A 5,780-nucleotide genomic window follows, 5' to 3' on the forward strand; every position below is an offset into this window, starting at 1 on the left:
CAATGCTGGAAAAGTAGTAATGGGGAACCACGGCATGGCAGAGGATCTGAAGAGGTACTTTCCATCAGTTTTTAACAGTGGAAGACACCAGCAACCGACCAGAACTTCAAGGGGATCTTGGGGACAGAAGTGAGTGCATTGGCCATTGGTAAGGGGAAGACGCTAAGCCGAAGGCGGATAAATCACCAAGACCGGATGGACTACACTCCAGATAACTGAAGGAGACAGCGGAGTAGATTGGAGAGGCATTGGTGATGATCTTTCAGAAAGCACTGGAGTCAGGCAGGGTCCCAGATGACTGGAAAATGGCTAATGCAACACGTGTTTAAGAAAGGGAGGCAGAGGCAGGAAACTATAGGCTATGTAGCTAGAATGTAGTCATTCCTAAGGCCTGAGAATCCCCTGTTTATAATGAGGCTGCAGAGTACTTGAAAGTGCATGGTAAAATAGGGCAGAGTCAGCACGGCTTTTTTAAGGAGCGATCTTCCCTGACAAATCTGTTTGAATTCTTTGAGGGAGTAACAAGCACGTTAGACAACACAGAGCCAGGGGATGTAATTGATTTGCATTTCCAGAAGGCCTTTGATAAGGTACCACACAGCAGGCTGCTAAATAAGGTAAAGGCAGAGGATTGGCTGCTTGACAGAAGGCAGAGAGTCAGGATAAAAGGGTTTTTTACAGAATGGCAGCTGGTGACTCATGGACTTCCACAGGGGTCAGTGTTGGGACCATAAATGTTCATGTTATGCCTTAGTGATCTGGACAAAGGAACTGAGGGAATTGTTTACCACGTTTGCATATGGGATAGATGTCGGTGGAGGGGCAGGTAGTGCTGAGGAGGTGCGGAGGGTGTAGAAGGATTTGGAAAGGCTGCAAGAGTGGACAAAGAAGTGACAGATGGAATACAATGTGGGAAATTGTGAGGTTATGCACTCTGGTAGAAGAAATAAAGATGTTGATAATTTTCTGAACAGGGAAAGTCTTCAGAAATCTCAAAGGCAAGGGATCTTGGGAGTCCGAGTTCAGGAATTCTCTTAAGGTTAACTGGCAGGTTCAGTTGGCAGTTTGGAAGGCAAACTTTATTGCTGGAACAGCACCATTTTAACATTTATTTCAAGGAGGCTACAATACAAGAGCAGAGATGTACTGCTGAGGCTCTATCAGCTCTGGTCAGACTGCATTTGGAATATTATGAGCAGCTTTGGGCCCATTATCTTGGGAAGGATGTGCTCGTGTTGGAGGGAGTCCAGTGTATGACTCCAAGATGAAGGACTTGTCAGAAAAACAGCAATTGAGGATAACTCTGGGTCTGTATTCAATAGATTATAGAAGTATGAAGGGGATATAGGAAGGAATATAAAGACAGGTAAAAGAGAAGGTAGAGTGGTGTTTTTGATTAAGGAAAACATTGCTGCTCTAACTAGAGAAAATATTTCTGAAAAAGATCATCCAGTGAAACTATCTGGGTCAAAGTTAGAAAGGGATAATCACTATGATGGGACTGTACTATAGGCCCAACAGTCAGAAGGAAACTGAGGAACAAACACACACAGATTTCAGATATATGTAAGAATATAAAGGCGGTAATAGTCGGTTTTTACAAACATTGTCTGGAAGTACCATTGTGTTAAAGGCTTCGATGGAGAATAGACTTTTAAAATTCGAAGAAAATTTCTTAATCAACATGTTCTGAGAGAAGGAGCTTCATGTTCCAGGATACAAATGCTACAGGAAGCTTAGAAAGTCGGGGCAAGAGAGAGGGGAGTGGCAGTTTTGATAAGGGAAAGCATTACTACTGTACTTAGGGACCGTATTCCTGGGAATATATCCAGGAAGTTATTTGGATGATACTGAGAAATAAGAAAAGGGATGGTCATCTTATTGGGATGGTATTATAGACTCCCTGATAGTTAGCAAGAAATTCAGAAACAAATTTGAAAGGAGATTTCAGTTCTCTGTAAGAAGAATATGGTGGTTATGGTAGGGGATTTTAACATTCCAAATGTAGACAGGGTCTGCCGTGGTGTTAAGGGTTTAAAAGGAGAGGAATTTATTAAGTGTGTATAAGGAAAGTTTCTGATTTAGTATGTGGATGTTCCTGCTAGAGAAGATGCAAAATTTGACCAAGTCCTGGGAAATAAGGCAGAGAAGGTGACTGAGGTGTCAGTGGGGGAGCAGTTTGGAGCCAGCAACCATAAATCTGTTTATATTTAAATAGTGATGGAAAAGGATAGACCGGATCTAAAAACTGAAGTTTGAAATTGGAGGAAGGCTAATTTTGACAGCATTAGGCAAGAACTTTCAAAAGCTGATTGGGGGCAGATGTTTGGAGGTAACGTGAAGGCTGGGAAATGAGAATCCTTCAAAATGCGATAACAAGAGTCCAAAGTTAGTATATTCCTGTTTGGGTGAAAGGAAAGGCTGGTAGGTGGCGGGAATGTGGGATGACGATAGAAATTGCAGTTTTGGTTAAGAAAAAATGAAGCATATGTCAGGTATAGACAGAAGAAATTGAATGAATCCTCAGAGAATAAAGGTCATAGGAGTATCCTTAAGAGAGAAATCCCAAGGGCAAAAAGGGGACATGAGATAGCTTTGGCAAATAGAAGTAAGGAGAATGCAAAGAGTTTTTAAGAAATAGATTTAGGACAAAACAATAACTAGGGAGAGAATAGGGCCTCAGGTCAGGCAGCATCAAAGGAGCAGGAGATTCAACGTTTCGGGCATAAGCCCTTCTTCAGGAATGAGGAGGGTGTGCCAAGCAGGCTAAGATAAAAGGTAGGGAGGAGGGACGTGGGGGAGGGGCAATGGGAATACAATAGGTGAAAGGAGGTTAAGGTGAGGGTGATAGGCCAGATGGGGAATGAGGGCGGAAAGAAGATTGCAGGTCAAGAAGGCGGTGCTGAGTCTGAAGGTTGGGACTGAGAAAAGGTGGGGGGAGAGGAAATGGGAAAGCTGGAGAAATGTGTATCTGACTCAATCCACTCTGACTGTGGAAAGGATGTTCTCCAATCTGACAACAGTAACATACCTGCTGGTTGGTAGAAGCAGCTGGTCACACTTGGCTTTGTACTGAGGGAATATTACATTGTCTTGGTCCATCAGTCATTTGCCTGGAGGAAGACAAGAGGGATATTTCCTCTAAATCACTGTCAGCTAAATAGAAAGACATCAACTGATCAATGAAATATTCAGGTCATGATCATGATAATTCTTTGTTTTTAAACAGGGCAAGGTGAACAGAGCAAGGACTGGTTACCCTCTGGCTCTGAGCCCCTTCCAGTCTTTGTTTTTCTGTTTGCAAAATTCTAAAACAATTTACTAAAGGTACAAAAGCTAACCAACATCTGCAAGTTCAATATTCAGCTCCCAATACATTAACTGTTGAAGGAAGAACAACAGGCACTACTCTCACATTTAGATACACTGTCCTTTAATGACCTACTATTCTAAAATATTTCACTTAGATAAAATAAACTCACCAACATATGGACATCTCCACAAATGGAATGATTGCACAGTTCAAAGTCCAGCTCCCAATACATTAACTGTTGAAAAACAAATATTGGGCAGGATTTCACATACTTGGAGACGTTTATCCGGTGCCTGCTATATTTATCTTACACAGGATTATTACATTTGTTTCTACTGTCCTTTATTTCAAAGTCTATTCGCAATAAACAGCGTGAAACAGAAGCCAAACGATGAATTTCCATCAGAGTTCAGGGGATTGTAAACCACAAGAATGTCCCACAGCAGCTTCTTCCCGCTCTGCCTCCCTCAGCAGGCCCACACACAGCCCGAGAAAGGCCTCTCTCTTCCCCCCAGCCCGCTCACTCCAAGTTCCGGGACCAGTTCCTGCTCCGCTCGGCCTCTTACAAACAGCCCCCGGTTCTCCCTGAACTCACCCCGAATCAATCCCGGTCTCCGAGCCCCCCCCCTGTCCCAAGCTCCCATCCCGATGTGCTGCTGGAAGGAGCCTGCTGTTCCCTCGCCTCCCTGGGCGCTGATCTCCCATTGCGGTCTGTTTCAAACAAACCTCTTGCACTCACTGAGTAAATCCTCCTCAATGGCAGCGCTGGGGGAGGGACTCACGCATGCGCTCCTCTGCTCAGGAACAGTAATGATATGGTGAGGGTAAGGATTCTCGCTATACTGAAGGGTTAGATGTAAAGATATTGAGGGAATTTCAGAAAAATCTTTTCACTCAGCAAGTGGTGGAAATCTATAAGACACTACATGCGAAGGTGGTGGAGGCCAGAAACCTTAACCTTTAAAAAGTATTTGGATGAGCACTTCAAATGTCAGTTCCGGAGCCACCATTCACGGTGGGATATGAACGGTGAATATCTCCCCAGTTAAACCAAAAAGAAACGTGTCTTTGAGTACTAGGAGCAGATACATCTTTCGATTGGCGGTCCTTTAGTTCTATGCCAAGTAGACTCGAACCTGGGTCTCTGGCGCTGTTTTCTCCGATTCCAGATGACAGTAAATGAGGCTTTCTGCTGTCGGTGAGAGATTATCAAAATGAACCGAGATCAAACCAGAGCAGCTGCAGGACTGGGATGGCAAATGTGGAGCTTTTGCTGATGTCAGAACTAGTGCAAAAAGGCTGGGCGACATTAAAATATTGTCTAAAGACGATTAATGAGCTCAGCCGGAAGAACGTTCTGTAATGTTTAATCAACATATCGGAGTGTTTTCGATATGTGAAATGAAGAGATTAATTGCAGATTGCAGTTCTTGGCGCTTGCTTTTGTTTCTGCCAGTTGTATAGGTCCAGAAAAGAGATAGATGCAGTTAGGCAAATGGATGAGCGAGAGAGATTGTCTAAAGTATATATTTATAACCTAATGAACAAGTATTGATGAATTCCCCTCTGAACAACATTCTCCTTCTTTATACATCATTTTTCTATGTAAAACATACTCCGTTATTTGTGAAATGGCGGGCTTTTCAAATCGGAAGGAAAAGTGTTGATGATTTGGCGCTGGCTTCAAGGGTAGAGAATGTGCCCTCTCTTCTCCCTGCCTCTCGGGAGCATATTGAACACCAGTGAATCTTTTTTTCTTTATTACTGGTGCTATTTGCTCAAGTCACTCTCTAATATTTGATTATTCCGGGAGCGACAAGCCCCGGTTGGGGTGGGAGCCCTGAGTGTCACCCTGGGAAACAAAACAAGTGCTCCCTTTCTTCCAGACCCACGGGTAGATACATTACACTTTTTTTTAAATTTCCAAAACTCCGCGCGGGTTCTGTTGGGTTGCAGAATAGTGTAAATGGGGCTTTCTGCTGTCGATCAGAAGCTTTCGAAACGAACCGAGATCAAACCAGAACAGTCGCCGGACTGGAATTGTTAACGCGGAGCTTTTGCTATAAGATAATACCTAAAGGCGGCGTTCGTTTTTAATGCGCTCACGCCGAAGAACGGTCATGAAATCCTCACAGGGCTGAATGAGAGTGTTGGTTCTCTCCGAAGACAATCTCGAATCCTTCAAATAGCTTCTAGACCCGAAAGAAAAATTGCAAATTAATGACTAAATACGAATGCATTGTTTTGCGTAAAGCTCCCTTCTCTGATCTACATTTCGGCAGGATTTTCAAATTTGAAAGAAAACGGTTGATGATTTGGCGCCATGTTTTCCCGCCAGCTTCCTCAGCAATGATCATACCAGCTGTAACTGGTGGGAACACCAAGGGAGACAGTGAGGACAAAGGGGATGTAATCCGGAATTAATACTGCACTACTATATGAAAATTACATAACATTCACAGCAGCG

At 43.5% G+C, this 5,780-nt stretch overlaps 1 long non-coding RNA gene across 4 annotated transcripts in view; it reads right to left on the bottom strand.

Annotated features, from left to right (window-relative positions):
- The window catches only part of LOC122544632, a 10,350-nt gene extending 4,976 nt beyond the window's left edge, over positions 1-5,374 (bottom strand). The window contains exons 1-3 of one of the 4 annotated variants that reach the window (XR_006310369.1): positions 4,272-5,374; positions 3,483-3,548; positions 3,032-3,113 (exon numbers count right to left, since the gene is read on the bottom strand). This is a non-coding gene — a long non-coding RNA (uncharacterized LOC122544632). Of the gene's footprint in view, positions 1-3,031; positions 3,157-3,482; positions 3,549-3,908; positions 4,009-4,271 lie in introns of those variants that run through there. The other 3 variants (XR_006310366.1, XR_006310368.1, XR_006310367.1) reach the window with 3 other exon arrangements.
- Positions 5,375-5,780: the final 406 nt, after the last annotated feature.

Source organism: Chiloscyllium plagiosum, chromosome 50 (genome assembly GCF_004010195.1).
Source record: "Chiloscyllium plagiosum isolate BGI_BamShark_2017 chromosome 50, ASM401019v2, whole genome shotgun sequence".
In the NCBI taxonomy this organism is placed as follows: Eukaryota; Metazoa; Chordata; class Chondrichthyes; order Orectolobiformes; family Hemiscylliidae; genus Chiloscyllium; species Chiloscyllium plagiosum.